The 19976-nt window shown below is 41.6% G+C and overlaps 1 long non-coding RNA gene across 1 annotated transcript; it reads left to right on the top strand.

Moving 5' to 3' along the window:
• Positions 1–14345: 14345 nt before the first annotated feature.
• On the top strand, positions 14346–15907 carry LOC121651847. The gene is made up of 3 exons (XR_006012505.1): positions 14346–14409; positions 14493–14591; positions 15849–15907. It is a non-coding gene; the product is annotated as an uncharacterized LOC121651847 (long non-coding RNA).
• The last annotated feature ends 4069 nt before the right edge of the window (positions 15908–19976 follow it).

Genomic DNA, 19976 nt, shown 5'->3' with positions numbered 1-19976 from the left:
TGCTGGACAATTCTGTGAGTGTGTCAACATGTAGAGCAGGGGTGGCCAACGTCGATCCTCGAGAGCCACAATCCTGCAGGTTTTCCAAATTTCCCTGCTCCAGCACACCTGACTCAAATTAAATGGATCCAACAGCCTACAAGGATCTGCACAATGACTCATTAGTTTAAGTCAGGTGTGCTGGAGCAGGGAAATTTGGAAAACCTGCAGGATTGTGGCTCTTGAGGACCAACGTTGGCCCCCCCTGATGTAGAGTATGAGGAATGAGGAGTGAGCAGAGAGCAGAGATGAATGTGATCCTGAAGCCTCTACGGAGGCTAGAGGCAGACAAAGGTGGCCCTGAGACCCGGGCAATCAGCAACAATCCTGGAGCACAAACCGCAGCCACACCAGCACAAAGATGACCCAGGCCTCAGCCAGAGCCCTCTGGGGCCCAGGCAACAACTATTTAACTTCAAAAGAGCAAACACTGATTTCAATTGTGGATGATGCAGAAAGTTTAAATGAGTTACTGTTTGAGTTTATATCTTGGCTTCGGGTTATTGTTTGCATTTCTAGTGTCGGGCTCTGTTGTTAGCACGTTCTCTCTACAATCTGACTACTGTTGAGGCCGTGACGTAGGTTACACCCACTGTTTTACTGCTCAGGGCAAAGCAAAAAGAGGTGGTGATTTTAAGAAAAATCTTGTGTAAAAGAGATTATTTATTTAACTTCAGTAGAACAAGCACTGATTTCAATCATGGATGGTTCAGTTCACATTGGGTTAAGAGCACACAGAGTAAAGACCTATGAGTCTACATGGGCAAGTCCACCAAGCAAGTACACAAGCTATAACCTTCTCAAAACCAAATCAATGCACAATGTGCTTCAAACTCATTCTTATTTCTAAAAAGTGGAACTTTGGCTCTCTCCGTCCTATGGCTAACTGTTCATCACTTAAGTATTACGCAGTAAAGGTCTCTACACCCATCACTGCATACATTCTGGTCATTTACCCTCCGGGTAGCAGTATAGATGAGTTTGTCTCTGAAATGGACATGATTTTCTCTGACATTCCTGATGATGGCACAGTGCTAATTGTCCTGTGAGACATAAACATTCACATTGGCAAACCACAGGCAACTGACTTTCTGGATCTCATCTACTCTTTCAATCTCAAACTGGTACAGACTCCTCCAACATCCCTCAGACCTACAGCTGTCTGATGAGGTTTACTCTACCCTCCATTCACACTCAGACTTCTCCTTACTGTCTGTTAATGAGGCTACAGAAACACTCTGCTCCTCTCTCGCCTCCTCTCTGGACAAACTCTGTCCTCTGGTGTCAAAACCAGCCAGACAAAATCCTCCCAGTCCATGGCTCACAGAGGTTCTAAGACAGGGTCACCAGCCTTTTTGAAACCAAGAGCTACTTCATGGATACCGAGTCATGTGAAGGGCTACCAGTTTGACACACTCCTCTAAAATGACAAATTGTATATATCAATATCCAATCTACTTTATTTATAAAGCACATTTTAAAAACAAAGACAAGTCTCCAAAGGGCTGCACATCAACAATCATCAATAATCAACAATACTGATTTAAATAGATAATTTAAAAAAATCAATCAATAGCTAATTATCAATAACTTAGAGTGGGAAACAGATAGTATCAATATTCAACACATTATTTTTTATTAATGTCAGCAGTTGTCAAGATGATCACTTCTACATTTCATAGAAAAAAATGTCGATTTCTCCAGTCACTGAAAAACCCTTTTAACAATTCATGAACTGCATTAAACCAGTTTGAAAAAATTATATTTAAAAAAAATCTACTTTTATATTAAATTAATCGCATTTTAACTAAACAATTCTGCTGCAATTCTGCTCAAAATCAGTTACATTTTATAAACAAACTTTGAACTAAACACAACTTTTCTGTGGGAATACTATGTTGCCACTAACATCTGGTATCTGTTTCTTTTTTAGTGAGTAGACTGGCATTGCATGCTGTTTATCAGTGTATTGTCATCAGGTGTGTAAATTGACACTGTAACTCTGAGTGAGTCTTGCAGATGTGCATCAGTGAGGCGTGTTCTGTGTTTGTTCTTGATGAAGTTCAAGTCAGAAAATGCAGAGTCAGAGACAGGTTGAACCAAACAGGCTAGTAACCTTCATAGTTGCTGTGCATATGCCACTGTACTTTTCTGTGTCAACAGGGCACCAAAAGTTTGGTCCAGCCTGGTAGGTTTTGAGGTGAAGGTCATTTTGCAATGTTACAATTTCAATCTCCACCTGTTCAGCATCCAAGCTGAACATTGCACTTAGTTGCTCAGCAATGCATGTCGTGTTCACGTTCATGAAAGGATTGTAAATGAATGACACACATGGCTCAAGCTCAAGGTCACAAAACCTGTTATCAAACTTTTGTAGAAGTCTGTGTATGACTTCACAGTACTTTTCTGCAACTCTTTCAAATGTCTCAGATGCAAAAGCATTGTATTTCAGCACAAGCTGCAGAGAAGGAAAGTGTAGCACATTTTTTCTGTAAATGCATACAGAAAATGTTCAGCTTGGATTTAAATGCCTGTAAACTATATAACATTTCAGCAACAGTCTTATCTTTGCCTTGCAGCTCACAGTTCAAGCAGTTTAGTTTCCCAGTAATGTCTGTTAAAAATGCAAGGTCACTGTGTTCTCTAGCATCGCAACGTCTTTGCCTTTGGACTGCATGAATTCTTTGATTTCACCCAAAGGTGAGAAAAAACTTAGTAAAACTTGTCCTCTGCTGAGCCATCATCATGTGATTTCTGTGTGGAGCAGCAGGTCACTAGATTGAGCTAAGATCTCCTTCAATATCACCTTGAATGTCCTGTGCTGTTTCGCTTTGGAGCGGATACTGCTTAAGATTTTCATGAGAGTAATCACATGCTCAAAGCCGATCACTTTAGCATATAATGCCTGCTGGTGAATGATGCATTGGTAATGTAAAATTTTTATGAAATCTGGGTCACCTTTACTGTAAGCAATTAAACCTGTATGTCGGCCGATCATAGCAAGAGCCCCGTCTGTAGTTACTGCTACCAGCTTTTCCAATGTTACCTTTCTTTCCTCTCTGTGGGACATTGACACCAGATCTGAACAGTCCTCTCTACATTTATATTTGCAGTCTGGAAGTGACAAAGTTCAGTTTCCAATACATATTGTACATGCAGAGCATGTGACAAACATCTTGGATCTTGAATCTGATGTAAAACTCCAGATGGAGGAAAGGGTGGTGGTAGACTCCCCATTTTCCTCCATTAACGCCTATTAACACCTCATCGTCTACCTGTTATGTACAGTCATAACATGAAGAATGTACACAATTTGCATTGGGCTTGCTGAGCCACCCAGAAGAACCACACCATCCCTATGACGCCGGTTTGCAGTAAAACCACAAAAGTATTTCAGCAAACAACCCTTCCATCCCCACGAAGCCTTTACCAAAGTGGATAGGTTTGAGTCCTCTACTGTCTGCGGTACTGTGCGGAAAGCGTAACCGCACCACTAGAGGATATGACGTCAATGTGACGAACAAGCGACAATCCATCCTTCCTCAAGTTTTTATGCTTTTGTAGTGAAGCATTTTTTGAAGAAGAAGCCCTTCTTCATTAGTCCAAAGAAATGTTTCTCTTTTGCCTTGCAGGGACTACTCAGCTATCTTCTCTTGTCTGCTTCCAATGTATTCTCCCTGCCACATGCATTTGCCACTGAGTGCACTGAAGGAATTTTATGTGTAATAAATAATAATCATGAACACTATCAGTGAAAAGTCCCATCTGATGTTACTGTAAAGTAATTTCGGGGGGCAGTAAAAGCTCCATCTAGCTCCATACTGTCTACTTTTATCCTATAAAGTCTCGGGCTTCGCGCTATGGGGGACACGAGCGCAATGGACACAAGCACAACGCATCAGAGAAGAGTATGAAAAATCTGAATTTGGGCATATTTACGCCAGAGAAGATATAAGCCACTAGACATTAGCAAAGCTCAAGTGGACCCAATGCGGACCTTTACCCGGCAAGCAAGGCTCATTTCAGGATGAAAATCGTCACACCGAAGGATCACTGTGCCATACTGGCAAGCCGTTTAACATTTAATAGCTAAATTTGACTTTCCGGAATTAACATTATAAATATCAATAATGTCATTTTGACTAGTCGTAATTATATTATAACTAGTAATAATTTTCATTAAATATACCTATAATTTCATTCTGACTAGTCAAAAATACAATTAGAGATATCTGTAATTCATTTTTGACTAGTCGCAAAAGAATTGCAGATATCCGAAATGACGGCACTTTTACCGACACATGACTCGTCCCACATCCTAAATGACAATTACAGATATCTGTAATCTGTAATTCAGTTTTGACTTGGCAGAATGAAAATTAAAGATATCTCAAACGTAAATGGCTAGTCAGAACTGTTGTGCAAGACGTTGCTCATGCGAGGCATCCCATTCGTTGATCATTACTATGGCAAGCTTTCCATCGGATATTGGCTTGTTTAACAAAACATTTGAACAGTGTTAGATTTAAGTGCACATGCATAAGAAAAGGCAGGAGAAATGGCGGTTTACCGGAGTCAGTGGTTGGAATGGGTTTGATCAACAATCAATAACATAGATCCTATTGACCTCAAAGCTAAGGAATGGAGCTCCGATGCTACGTTACTACCTCCAACCTCATTGCTGGACATAACAAGCTACCTCGTTTATGGTATCAGTGTTTACACGTATGAACAGTTGAGAAAGTACAAATCTCTGGAAGCTCACGGACATTTCAGGAATGTCTGGGTGCAGGATCTGTTCACATTTCCACCGCAGGACTGAACAACAGCGTCTCACTGCAAAGGTAAGCTCACCTGCTGTTAGTGAAGTCATGATGCTGGTTAGGGTTACTTTACTTGTTTTGTCTGTTTTCTTTACTTATTTAAACTCTGAGCATAAATGATTCATGTACATTACAATGTTGTAAAAGAAACAACTTCATATTTATATTACATAACTCAGAAAAAGATTTAAATGATCTAATAATCCTACCACATGTTCATACAACATAATTACTCAGCTAACACGTCAGTCTGGCATCAGCCTGTAAACAGAAACTGTAATAATAGAAACGTCCTTATAAATGAAGCTAAATAAAGCAAACGGTTGAACACTGTTGTAAACACTTGTTGTGTGTCTGCAGTGTGTGTCTACAGGTCCTGCACTCCCAGCACCTGACCGACTCTCCACTGAAGCTCTGGTCTCCATGGAGGTCTACAGCCTGCAGCAGATAAAGAAGACTTCTGGATCTGCTCTCATTGGTCCTCTTAACATCTCTGCACATAGTTTGCACTGTTTTTAGCACAATTGCACGTTATATTGTTTCAGTGTTGAAATTGCTATGCATAGATGTGAAATTCTCTCACTACATTTCTTGAAGATATTATGCCACAACTTCAGTGTTTTATTATATCACGTGGCATGTGCAGATTCTCAGTGATGTGCGAAGGGGTTCATAGCTGGTGAGGCACTGACTGCTCTGGAGTCAGATTTACATTGTAAGAACTGAAAAGAGCATATTATTTCACTATTCATCCAACTGCATGCAACTGTGCCTTTGTTTGTGGGTGTAACTGATGTGTGTCCTAGAAGCAGGGATGGTGCACACGCAGGGCCAACCTCCATAATTTCATAAGCTGGTTGACCGTAGGGCTGGGCAATATATCGGATTTGCTCGATGTATCCCGAAAAGTTTAAAAGTGAGGGAGAGATGGGAAGAAGCATGAAGACATATGCAGGTAGCTATCTAGCTAGTTTACTAACATTAAAAGATGGAAGCTAAATGCGAGACGTCTATTTTAAGCAGTAATTCACCTCAGAAATGACGACAATGATGAGGAGACTGATTGTTCAGGTGTTCATGTTTCCCGATGGACAATAAGTTCTTAGTACACTGTAGCAGGAAACTCCTCCAGCAGCTCTTATTATTAAATAAGAGCTGATCTTAAAACCAGATATTTTTGTCTGTTTTATAAGTGGTTGATGACACTATTTCTAACGTGCGCTCTCTCTCTCCTGGTGTGAGTCTAGCTCACCTGTGTGTGCATGCAGCACGGTATGTACAGACATGACATGATGTAATTACATGTCAACATGACAATAAAGTAAGTTAAAACAGGTTATTTAGTTTTTATAATAAAAGAAAACTATTATGAACCTGTTCTAGAGGAATAGGGACCTTAGATTACTTCTGTTGTGATCTGGTGCAGAATTAAAATAACCCAAAAAATAAAATAAGAGAATATTTTGATGTAAAATAATTGAAGGAAAAAAATATATCAGATAATAATTGAGTAATTATAGAAAATAAAATAAACTTGAACTTCTAGGGTTGGTGGGAGTTGGGGCGCCCAATTTTTCATCTAAATTTAAATCTACACTTTAAAATGTCTGATACTGGATAGATTTTATTTATAATTTTAAAATGTGTTTCCTTGACTTTGGGTCTTACAGGCCATTTTATAAAATTGGACTGGGCTTTATCACTGAGTTCATCATCTGCTGTTTGTCTGATGTGTCAATTTAATTATGGAATGTCTTAGATTTAAGCAATGTAGTAATCAATTTCATTAAATTAATTCCTCCCACTGCATTTTCTGTTAAACTTAGTTTCAGAAGAGAATATTGCAAACCATTGTATAAGACAATAAGCAGGGGGTACAGGAATGATTTGTAAACCTTAATGAATTCTATTTTAGGAAAATAAAAAAATTAATTTAATGGAAAAATATTTCCATTTATGCCCAGAAAGTCCATTACAAAGACTAATACTTCATTTTTCAAATTCTTTTACCAAATGCCTTTTTTATGTATGAGGAATTTTGTTCTTCCATAAAAAATGTAAAAAAAAAAAAAAAAAAAAAAAATTATAATAAAATTAGCCTTTCTTACATTGGTGTCTGAAATGTATAGTATGTATCTACCACTGATTTAAATGTCTCCTAGTGACAGGGAGCACTCATTACAGTGGTGCGGACCATGGTCTGGACCAGACCACTATTTTCACAACCACCCCTACTGTCGATCTGGAAGTGATGAATGCGCATGTCTTGTACAAAGCATGTACACCATACAGCCAAACACCGGGACTCTATCATTATCATCAGAGAACTCATCCTTTCTTCACTTTGTGTATATTCTATACATACTCAAAATTACAAATTGTAATCCACAATCACTGTCAAAGATAAAAAAAATAAAAATAAAAATGTCACCGAAACTTCTCTTTACACAGGATCTTTACAGTTATTGTAATAGTGGCATTAAAACTAAAAAGATAGGTAGATAGAGATATACTTTATTAATCCAGGGGAAATTCAAGTGTGCAGCAGCTAGATAAATACAAAACTAAAAGGCATATTAGAATAAAAACCTCACAAAAACAAGTCATAATGGCAGAAATCTGCATGGTATAGTGCTTTAAAAATTTATCTAATGTAAACAGAAAAAAGATTCTATCATCTCTACGGATCTGAACTGAAGGGAAAGTTAGGTGCATCTTGCACTTATAATCTGGGTGGGGGAGCAACATGCAGACTACCTAATTTGAAAAACAATTGGTCAGTGTGTGGGGTGGTTACCTATGGTAGAGGGAGGGGGGACTGCAGGAAAGTCTGAAGTTTATTTTGTTAACACAATAAACTCATTTTAAGGACGAAGATTACGAAAATGAAAAATAACTAGAGTTTAAGAACTGGTTCTGAATTCTAGCTAAGAGACTGGAACCCAAACTAAAGGCTTTCAAAGCTTCAGACTCAGGTCCAGGATCATGTTTCTGTCTCTTTGTAGAAACCTCCAGCAGTTCTAAGCTCCAACAGCACAGACTGTCATGTGTCGGATTTCTAACTGGGTCAGTAAACGCATCTCTGGGTTTACTTTCACTTTCTCTCGGGTCGTCGTGGCGCAGCTGAATTTCTCCGTGAAATCCTCCATCCAAAGGTAAAACTGAAGCCATTTTATTTGGTTTGATTTATCAGACTGAGGGTCCAGAACAATCCAGAACCAGGACGGAGGATAAGTGGTCCAAAAGAACCACAGAGGAGGAGATGAGGGAACAAAGACCAGAACAATCTGAGACCAGGAAGGGTTGCTGTGAACGAGGAGACTCAAAGCAGAAGTAAAATAAATATATAAAACTTATTACAAAACTTAAGAGCGGCAAAGTGACCGGAAATGAACAACTAAATGTGTGACACCTGGAAAATAAGCCATGTAAAAACATTTATATAATGTTTGATTATTGGGGAAAAAACGACGCGTTATAATGTTTGTGATCCGACTTCCGTTCTACATGCAGGAACGGTAATATGGAGCCCCGAAACGGCCACGATTAAAAATGCATACAGAAATTCAAAAGATGGCTCAATAAACAAGTCTATATGGAAATAAGTTTCAGCAACCCTGCTTAACAGCACCCTACCCTACTTCCGGTGGTTTTCCGGTGGTTGGGACAGATCTGCAAGGCCCCTAAAACAAACCAAAGTATGCACGTAATCAGTCCATCTATGCATTTTTCTTCTGCATCGAGCATAAATGGGCTTTTAGACGTCCAGTACGATTAAGAACGACAGGCAAGAATTGCAGAAACTGGAATCTATGGTAAAACATGCAATATGTTAGAAATGGCTGATATGTAATGATGTTACGTCTGACACCAAAGCCCCGAGGACTGCATCGAGTAAAGGGGGCGTGTCCAAATGAGGCCTGTAGCGAGGCCCGTATCAGTTTCCTGAATATCACGTGACCAAAGACAAACGAGGCCCCGCTTGTCGTAAATCACGTGAGTGCCTCGTTGTGTGCGTAGAGACGCTGAAAAAGCCGCGGGAAATTGAGGAAATGTACTGAGTATGTGAATATATATATATATAATGGTCCAGTAATCCAGTCTACTGGAGATGAATGCATGGATGAGTTTCTCTTGGTCTTTCTGGGAGACTAAACTTTTAATTCTGTTGATGTTTCTGAGCTGGTAAAAAGCTGTCTTAGTGACAGCTTTGATATGGCTGCTGAAAGTCAGATCTGAGTCTATCAACACTCCCAGGTTACGAACTTGGTTGGTAATTTTAAGAGCCCGAGTCTCCAGGTGTTTGCCAATGCTGACCCTCTTCTCTTTGCTACCAAACAGAATAATCTCAGTTTTGTCTTCATTTAATTGTAGGAAATTCTCCCTCATCCAGGTGTTTATTTGCTCCAGACACTGACACATTAAGTCTATTGGACTGCAGTCATCTGGTGACAGAGACACATAAAGTTGTGTATCATCTGCATAACTTTGATAACTAATGCTATAGTTTTGTAATATTTTACCCAAAGGGAGCATATACAAGTTGAACAGAAGAGGGCCAAGGACTGACCCCTGGGGGACTCCACAAGTCATGGCCACTCGCTCGGATTCATAGCTGCCGATCGTAACAAAATAACTCCGGCCTTCTAAATAGGACCTGAACCAGTTAAGGACCACTCCAGAAAGTCCAACCCAGTTTTCCAGCCTGTGCAACAGGATTCTGTGATCTACAGTATCAAACGCAGCACTGAGATCCAACAGAACCAGGACTGATACTTGACCAGAATCGGTATTCAACCTAATGTCATTTAACACTTTGACCAGAGCTGTTTCAGTGCTGTGATGAGGTCGGAAGCCGGACTGAAATTTATCAAGATTTCCACTTTCATTTAAAAAGTCATGAAGCTGGTGAAATACAACTTTTTCAATAATCTTGGAAATAAAAGAGAGGTTAGAGACAGGTCTATTGTTGTTCATTATAGAGGCGTCTAGAGTCCTTTTCTTTAGGAGGCTTAATAGCAGCTATCTTTAGTGACTTGGGAAAAATGCCTGATGCCAGCGAGCTGTTAACTATCAGTAGGAGATCACTTTCTACTGAGGTAAAAAACTGTTTTTAAAAAGTCGGATGGTATCATGTCCAGAGTGCATGTTGTTGATTTCAAATGCCAAACTGTTTCTTGTAGGACTTTTAAATTCACCATTTTAAATTGTGACATGACATCAGAATTATTTCCGGGTTTTAGACACAGACTAATTTTCTTGTTTGACTGTGTGGAATTAATATTTTCCCTAATTGTTTTAATTTTTTGGCTAAAAAAGTTTGCAAATTGGTTGCATTTCTCAGTGGAAAGGAGCTCTGGGCTTATCTGTTTAGGAGGATTTGTAAGTTTTTCAATCATAGCAAACAGAGTGCGAGAATTGTTGACATTCCTGTTAATCATTTCAGATAAATGCAGCTCTCTGGCCTTGCACAACTCATTGTTATAGTTACGCAGGCTTTGTTTGTACAGCTCATAGTAAATTTGAAGTTTATTTTTCCGCCATTTCCGCTCAGTTTTTCTGCATTCTCTTTTTAGGCTGGTAACCACAGTGGTGTTTCTCCATGGTGTTTTCTGTTTGCTCAAGTTGCTCTTGATTCTTATCGGTGCAACAGCATCCATTACATTCAAGATTTTCAGATTGAAATTATCCAGGAGTCTATCAACTGACTCTGCACTGGTTGTTGGTAACATAGCTATGGCCTCCACAAACTTAGCACTTGTTCTTTCATTAATGTACCTCTTCCTAACGGAGAAGCAGGTTGGTTGAACATTCTGAGTGATCAGTAAATCAAACAAAATACAAAAATGGTCAGACAAGGCCAAGTCAGTGACCGCAACAGAAGAAATATCAACACCCTTTGAAATAACCAGGTCCAGAATGTGACCTCGAATGTGGGTCGGTTGTTTAACATGTTGCCACAAACCAAACATGTCCAATATGGAACAAAATTCCTTGACATTACCATCCGTCATGTTATCTATGTGAATGTTAAAATCCCCAGTTAAGATGAAATGGTTAAAATCAGTAGAGATAACCGACAATAATTCAGAAAATTCATCAATAAAATTTACACAGTGTCCTGGACGTCTGTAGATGATTAGAAATAGGATTTTAGGAATGCCCCTTAAAATAAAACTAAGATATTCAAAAGAAGTAAAATCACCAAATGACATTTCTTTACACTGGAATGAATCTTTAAATAAGGCAGCTTCTCCTCCCCCTTTCCTCCCGTTTCGACATTTATTCATGAAACTAAAATGAGGGGGTGCTGTTTCATTAAGAACTGTAGCACTTGTGTCTTCTGTTAACCATGTTTCTGTCAGAAAAAGAAAATCTAAACTGTGAGAAATGATGAAGTCATTAACTAACAGTGACTTGTTGGACAGAGATCTAACATTTAGTACAGCTAGCTTTATGAAGTTTACACTGGTCTCTGTTGTATTCTGAGTTATACAAGGTACAGTTAACAGATTAGATCGATTCACCCCACAAGCTGACCGTGTTCGATTCCTTATTTTACTAACTAACACAGGAATCCTACTGGGTCCAGGCTTGATCTCAGAACAGCTGTCAGTAGTAGCAAAACTACAGCAAGGACCCTGAACGCATCATGGCATGTTATCTTTGTTGTGAATTCTGCTGCTCTGGGAACCTCCTCCCATGCCCTGCTCGGTCAGGACAGATGATCTAATAGGAGGGGGAGGGGGGGGAGCCCTGTATTTCTTGGTAGATGGTGGTCGCTGGGGTTCAGACCTGGATAGAGACATCCTTTTAAGACCTTGGGTGATGTGGAGAAGAGGGTCTGGTGAGGGGGGAGAGCTGGGAGTTGATCGCTTCTCTGCTGTGTCCTTCGCTCTTATCTGTACACTCATGTTTGGGTTTGCCGTCCCAACAGCATGACGCAAGTGTGCACCAAGTAATCTGCATCCAGTTAGATTTGGATGCACACCATCAGGTCTGAATCGCTCCTTACAGTTCCAAAAGATATTGAAGTTATCAATGAACTTTATCCCATGGGTGATACATGCGTTTGATAACCATGTGTTCAGGCCAAGAAGCCTACTGAAAAGTTCAATTCCTTTACCCGCTGTAGGAATGGGTCCTGAAATGTAAACATGGTGTGCTCCCAACTGACACAGTCTCTCCAACAGCAGAGAAAAGTCTTTTTTCAGGATCTCAGAGCCAATTTTCCTCCTCAGAATATCAAAAGACCCTGTGTGGACAATAATCTTCATACCATCTGGATGTGAAGACAGAATGGTCGGCAACATCTCTGTCAGTTCCCTGACTGATGTATCAAAAAGTGTTAAATTTTCCGTCTTTGCCATCCTGACATGCTGTGTTATAGAGTCCCCAATCAGAATTGTGTCTATTTGTTTTTGTGTGGAGGTGCCGATAGCTTCTCTAGTCCTCCTGTTTGTGGGATTTTGGCCTCTCCTCCTGGTCTGGTTAGCCCTGGGCTGAGTTTTAGGGCTATTTCTTGAATTTTGATAAATCCTTGCATTACATTCATCATCATTCATTTTAATATGACTCAACACATCATATTTATTATGCAGTGAGACTTCAGATGGTGGAGTGAGTGCTGGAGCTTTAAATTTCCTGCTGGATTTACCTCTGCGACGAACAACATCAGACCAGGTTCTGGCCGGGGTTGATGACTCTCATACCCCTGTTCTCCCTGGATGTGGCCAGCGGTGGGCAGGGGGAAGTGGTTGCCTCGGGAGCGGGGACCCGGATTGACTGCACTGATGGGCTGCTGGGTCTGGGGGGTGCCCGGTCTGCCACATCTGGGTGGGATGGGTGGTGGTGGAGACCGGACTTGAGGCTCGCTGTCCTCTGGTCCATCTGGGCCTCCCCCATGGGCCATGGTGGGTGGGTTATGTGTGATATGACTGTGTGATAGTGAGTGCTTATGGGTACAGCGCAGAGGAGGGTGTGATTATGGGGTGGAGGTTGGAGTAGGTGGAGGGTTGAAGGGGGTTCATGGCGCCCTGGTTCTCAGGGTGTGCGGATGTAACATCGGGGTGGGTGCCTCTGGGCTACTGGGGCCCTGGACCCTTTGCTCAGGCTACCCTGAATGGCCGGTCCTTGGTGGGGCCGGTGGCTGCCGATCTTGGCCCACTGGAACATGTGCCCCAAGACCACGGGGGGCTCTGGCTGGGGCTCTCCTCTGCCACCCTCCGGGTGGGACTGGAGTTGTCTTCAGGGTGGGGTAGCTTGGGTTAGTGCTCCAGGGTTGCTGCTGATGGCCCGGATCTCTGGGCTTTCCTGGTCTGCCTCTGACCTACGTAGAGGTGTGGTCGCAATTGCACGATCTCACTCACCACTCTTCATCACTGATCACTCCTTATTCCTCATGCTCTGCATGCTGACACAGTCACTGAGTTGTCCAGTGGGTTTATATACTAAGACATAATTTTATTTTTATTTTTTTTCTCTGAGTTTGTATCTGGTATTTTGGTTGTTGTTGTGATACTTTTGTAATATGACTTTTTGATTTGGTTATTATTTAAGAGCTCTTAATGACTAGCAGCTCTGTTTTTCTGGTGTGTTCATGTACAAATGTAGCAGTTTGTTGTCTGGTGATGGTGTGGATTGAAGGGTCGGTGCCTTATGTCTGTGGTATTTTTGTCTCCTTTCTTCTTTCCCTTTTGCTTCTTTTTGCTGTTTTCCCTCTTTTTCTGTCCCCTCCGGTCAGGTCCAGCAAGATTACATAGATTCCATGATACAAAGTGAATAACTAAATAAATGAATCAGAGTATCAAGAGGAGCCTTACCCATAGGCCTCCCCTAAAGGAACGTATGAAATAAATCAGGCAAAAAAAAAAGCAAAAAGAAAAAGACCGATATAATTTAAGATTAATAATTATGATAATTAATGAATAAAGATCAATTATAGATAACATAGAAATAAATGCATGAATAAGAGCAAATAAATAAATGAGCTGATATAAACTGATCAGATAAAAAGAAATACATTTTTTAAAGGCCTGAAGAGGTTTGATGAAACATATCAGGTTAAAGCCCCCTCAGAGTGTTATCAGAGGTCTTCTGCTTTCCAGGGGAGCCGAGCTCCACGTAGCTCCCCGTAATTTCAACCATGGAAATATTTGACTTTTTCCTGCTGAACTTCGTCACACCTGCAGTTTAATGGTGGAACCGCTGATTGAACCACATTCATCTGCCATTTGACACTAAACCCTCATTTAATTTATTTATTCCAGTTCCACAAGATTACCAGTAAATTATCTCTGTCAAACTGGTCTCCACTCTGATCTGAACACTTTCACCTTCTTTTAGTCAAACTGCTGCAGGAAGAAACTCCAAGCCAATCAGAGGAGGAGCAGCAGATGATGGAAAGGAGGATTTCAGTTGATGTTCAGATGAATGATGTGTGTTTCCTCTGCAGGTGAAGGTAGAAAGTGTGTGTGAGCTGATGTGAATCCAGCATCATGGATCAGGACAGAGAGGAGGGAGTCCCTCCCTCTAAAACCACTCAGAGGTGAGATGTCCATCTCTAACTGTCCATGACTCTTCTCCATGTCAGAGATCACAACTCACATCACCAAACATCTGGATTCACAGGAACCAGCCTGGCCCTGAACCCAGCTGTGTGTCCATGAAGAGCGACCGGTCAAAAAAAGGTTTTATTGATTTCCATCAAAGTCGTGGATCTATCAGACAGTAAGTAGTTGTCAGTATTAAAATGTAAAAGTTGAAGCTGAACTCTCAGAATCAGGTTTTACTGTGAATCTTTGCTGCTGCATCATCTGATCTGATTCATCACATCTGAACATCCTGCATCCTCCAATAACTCTAGAAGCACAAACAGCTGCAGTTTGATCCTAAATCCAGTCAGATCCGTCTGAATTCATCTGATTAATCTCCTGGTCCATAAACCTATCAAAGCAAAGACACATCTGTTTATGGATGGATGGATGGATGGAATAACACAGTGATGTTGACAGTTCTGCATCTCTGCACAATGAAACAAAACTCTCCTCCAAACAAAGAGTTGACTGTTAAAAATGGCTGTTTGGCCTTTGACTTTATGCGCTGGTTTTCTATTCGTTGTCCGCATCCCTCGGATGAACAGATTTTATTCCAATATGTTATAGCAGCGTTGCTACCCTCATGGTACAATGTGATGACAATAGCAGCACTGATACAGCATGTTACTGCAGATAAAGACAGACTTATTACTGATGGGGTGCAGCTGTACTAATCTTCCTCACCTGCTGCTGCTCCCTGAACCACAGCTTCACCCCTTCCCCCTACAGCTGAGCAAAACCCACAACCACCACCACATCTGTTCAATATGTTTTCACTCTTTTTTTATTTTTTGTGTTGGATGTTGCTACAAAAACAGCAAGATTATGTTGGATGTTTCTGAGCTCAAACATAGTTTAGATATGAACTTCCCTCTCAGCTGGCAGGTGTAGCTGGACAGAGGAGAACAGATCCTTTATGGAGCGCAACACCACAGGAAGCTGCTAAAAGCTAAAAAGCTGAATTTTTGATGACATCAGATTGATGTAGGTGTGTTATTCCTAAGTTCAGCAAAGGAACATCCAGCAAAGAGGGTTCAGATAAGGGTTTAAGTTCAGATTGGGACCAATATGACTAAAGTTTGTCCTGAGAGACTGGAATGAAACTTAGTAAACAGACAGTCACTCTGCTGTTCCCAGTTTTTTTTCTTTTGGTGGATCTGCTGAAAACTGGAAAAAAAGTTTCTATTTTAGTTTTGGGAAATAATCAGCAGACCATGTCGTACAATTATCATCATAGAGGTTCATACTGGGAGCTGCCCAGTCCAACGAGTCTAATCCAGGATACTATAGTAGGGAGGGAGAACTTCATGAAGGTGTTGGTGAGCTGAAAGCTGGAAGCAGCTTCTCCATGTGACAGAATGTGATGTGATTCTTCCTGATTCCTCCACAGAGTGGACCAGCAGAGCTCAGAGCTTCCCAGTGGTCAGTCTGCCCAGCAGCATCAAACACAGCTGGACTCCATATTTATGGTCTGTACATGTACAACAACTACTTCTCCATCTCTTCTGTCCACATCATCTCCATGCTGACCTTTGTAGACCAGTGGATTGTCAGTGTGTCCAACATGGATCTGATGTTTGGCTCCATGAATTCAGTCTGATTGTGTCCTTCATATCGTTTCTCTTCCAGCTGCTGGAGGACAACATGATCACTTTCATGAAGAAGGAGCTGAAGAAGATCCAGAAGCTTCTGAGTCCAGATTACCCAGAATGCTCAGTGTTGGAGGGTGAGGATGAGGAACAGAGGAAGAGCAGCAGAGAGGCGTTAGTGAAGATGACAGTGGACTTCCTGAGGAGGATGAAGCAGGAGGAGCTGGCTGAGCGTCTGCAGAGCAGTAAGAGGATTTCTCTAAAGACTGAAGCTGCTGGATAAATGACACATTTACTGATGTCTCAACACATGAACATCACATATTCACATCCTCATTCCTCAGAGGCTTCAAATCTTTACTGACTCTTCTTATTTCTTCTTTTCTTTCAGAATATTTTGCTCCAGCTTGTCAACATAAACTAAAATGTGGTCTGAAGAAGAAGTTCCAGTGTGTGTTTGAAGGGATTGCTAAAGCAGGAAACCCAACCCTTCTGAACCAGATCTACACAGAGCTCTACATCACAGAGGGAGGGACTGCAGAGGTCAATGATGAACATGAGGTCAGACAGATTGAAACAGCATCCAGGAAACCAGACAGACCAGAAACAACCATCAGACATGAAGACATCTTTAAACTCCCACCTGGAAGAGATGAACCAATCAGAACAGTGATGACAAAGGGAGTGGCTGGCATTGGGAAAACTGTCTTAACACAGAAGTTCACTCTGGACTGGGCTGAAGACAAAGCCAACCAGGACATCCAGTTGACATTTCCACTGACTTTCAGAGAGCTGAATGTGCTGAAAGAGAAAAAGTTCAGCTTGGTGGAACTTGTTCATCACTTCTTTACTGAAACCAAAGAAGCAGGAATCTGCAGCTTTGAAGAGTTCCAGGTTGTCTTCATCTTGGACGGTCTGGATGAGAGTCGACTTCCTCTGGACTTCCACAACAATGAGACCCTGACTGATGTTACAGAGTCCACCTCAGTGGATGTGCTGCTGACTAACCTCATCAGGGGGAAACTGCTTCCCTCTGCTCGCCTCTGGATAACCACACGACCTGCAGCAGCCAATCAGATCCCTCCTGACTGTGTTGGCATGGTGACAGAGGTCAGAGGGTTCACTGACCCACAGAAGGAGGAGTACTTCAGGAAGAGGTTCAGAGATGAGGAGCAGGCCAGCAGGATCATCTCCCACATGAAGACATCACGAAGCCTCCACATCATGTGCCACATCCCAGTCTTCTGCTGTATCACTGCTACAGTTCTGGAGGATGTGCTGGAAACCAGAGAGGGAGGAGAGCTGCCCAAGACCCTGACTGAGATGTACATCCACTTCCTGGTGGTCCAGACCAAAGTCAAGAAGGTCAAGTATGATGGAGGAGCTGAGACAGATCCACACTGGAGTCCAGAGAGCAGGAAGATGATTGAGTCTCTGGGAAAACTGGCTTTTGATCAGCTGCAGAAAGGAAACCTGATCTTCTATGAATCAGACCTGACAGAGTGTGGCATCGATATCACAGCAGCCTCAGTTTACTCAGGAGTGTTCACACAGATCTTTAAAGAGGAGAGAGGACTGTACCGGGAGAAGGTGTTCAGCTTCGTCCATCTGAGTGTTCAGGAGTTTCTGGCTGCTCTTCATGTCCGTCTGACCTTCATCAACTCTGGAATCAACCTGATGGAAGAACAACAATCACTCTTCAGGTGGTCCACATTTTTTGTGACACCAGATCTAAAAATTCTCCATCAGAGAGCTGTGGACGAGGCCTTACAGAGTCCAAATGGACACCTGGACTTGTTCCTCCGCTTCCTCCTGGGTCTTTCACTGCAGACCAATCAGAGTCTCCTACGAGGCCTGATGACACAGACAGGAAGTAGCTCACAGACCAATCAGGAAACAGTCCAGTACATCAAGAAGAAGATCAGTGAGAATGTGTCTGCAGAGAGAAGCATCAATCTGTTCCACTGTCTGAATGAGCTGAATGATCGTTCTCTAGAGGAGGAGATCCATCAGTTCCTGAGATCAGGACGTCTCTCCACAGATAAACTGTCTCCTGCTCAGTGGTCAGCTCTGGTCTTCATCTTACTGTCATCAGAAGAAGATCTGGAGGTGTTTGACCTGCAGAAATACTCTCCTTCAGAGGAGGTTCTTCTGAGGCTGCTGCCAGTGGTCAAAGCCTCCAGCAAAGCTCTGTAAGTACATATATAGCAGGATGTGGAGAAATATACTGCTGCTGGTTTATAGGACAGAATGTGACAGAGAACATCTTGTCTTACTTTTGCTGCTCCAGTTTGCTGCAGAGCAGGTTTGCTTCTGAGATCAGAGATGATCACAGGTGAAAGCTCAGCCTCGTAGACATTTGAATAAGTCAAAAAGATGTGGGCGTCAACTTTGAGAGTCTCTTTCCAAGTCTCTTAAAGATAGACTGTGTTGCTTGGTTTTCAATTATCTTTATCTTACAGAGAGGTGTGTCATCAGAAGGGAATGCTCCTTGTTCACTCATGATTTTTTTTGAGCATTAAAATCCACCACATGGACACGATAACAACATTAGAAACCTGATTTTCTCTACAGGTGGTCTTTCAGTCTGCATCCACTATGAGGGCTGATGATTTTGTCACATTTATGTTTTTCTCTGTAACTTTCTCTCCAGACTGAGTGTGTGTGGTCTCTCAGAGAGAAGCTTTGGACCTCTTTCCTCAGTCCTCAGCTCCCAGTCCTCCAGTCTGACAGAACTGGACCTGAGTAACAACGACCTGCAGGACTCAGGACTGAAGAAGCTGTGTGGTGGACTGAAGAGTCCAGACTGCAAACTGGAAACTCTCAGGTCAGGATTAATCAAACTGAGAGTTTAAAATGAGTTTTTATTAATTACTAATAGAAAAACTGTGGAAGGTGTTTGTATGATTGTGTCTGATTTAGACCTCTTTCACCACATGACCTTACCAGAACCAGTAACTGGTCCCACATCCTGAACCTCTCAGAACATAAAAATCTTGGTTCAGGTTCTGTAATAAGTTCAAATTGCTTTACAAACTGAACTTTTCAGATACACTCAAAAAAGTAATTGGATGAACCCAGTTTAATTCTGGGGCTGTTTTTTCCAATTTAATAATGTGAGCTGAATATTCATGCAAAATTGTTTAAGTAAGTTAATCCTGCTCGTTTTCATACGTTGCCATTGACAAGATGTAATTAAAAATAATTTCAGGTCAAACTGATTTTATTTATTAGGGCTAAATGATGAACATTTCCTTACTAATTTTAAATTACAGTTACGCTTCAATGCAAAGTGTCCACTACCTTGGACACCTATTTAAAAGCTTTACCAGTTTTCTAGTGTATGCATGTGTGAGGGTGGTAAATTTGTATCAGGCAGGATCCCATGTACAGGCTGTTCAAAGAGACCCCTGAAACAAAGCAGGGTGCAAGATGCTGGTAGAAAAACAATACATGGAACGCCATAACCAAGTCGCTGGCAAAGTATACAGAAACTTCTATGCAGAATTTGGACTGGGGAACCCTTAGTTCACATAGGAAACAACCTCCTAAGGTGGTGGAGAATGAGAGGACTATGACCCTGTGGGACTTCCAGATACAGACTGACAAAATGGTGGTGGCCAACCAACCTGACATTGTGATCATGAATAAGCAGCAAAGGAAAGCCATATGGATGTAGCCATCCCCAACGATGGAAATATCAGGTAAAAGGAACACAAGAAACTGGAGAAATACTAAGGACTCATGGAAGAACTGGAGAAAGCCTGGAAGGTGAAGTCAACAGTAGTATCAGTGGTCATCGGAGCACTGGGGGCCGTGTCCCCCACACTGGAGAAGTGGCTCCAACAGATACCTGGAGAAACATCAGACATCTAAATTCAGAAGAGATCAATCATAGGAACAGCTAAGATACTGAACGGGACACTCAA

Source organism: Melanotaenia boesemani, chromosome 2 (assembly GCF_017639745.1).
Source record: "Melanotaenia boesemani isolate fMelBoe1 chromosome 2, fMelBoe1.pri, whole genome shotgun sequence".
Classification (NCBI taxonomy): Eukaryota; Metazoa; Chordata; class Actinopteri; order Atheriniformes; family Melanotaeniidae; genus Melanotaenia; species Melanotaenia boesemani.
The sequence above is the reverse complement of the archived record's forward strand: the minus strand, read 5'-3'. Positions and strand labels throughout refer to the sequence as shown.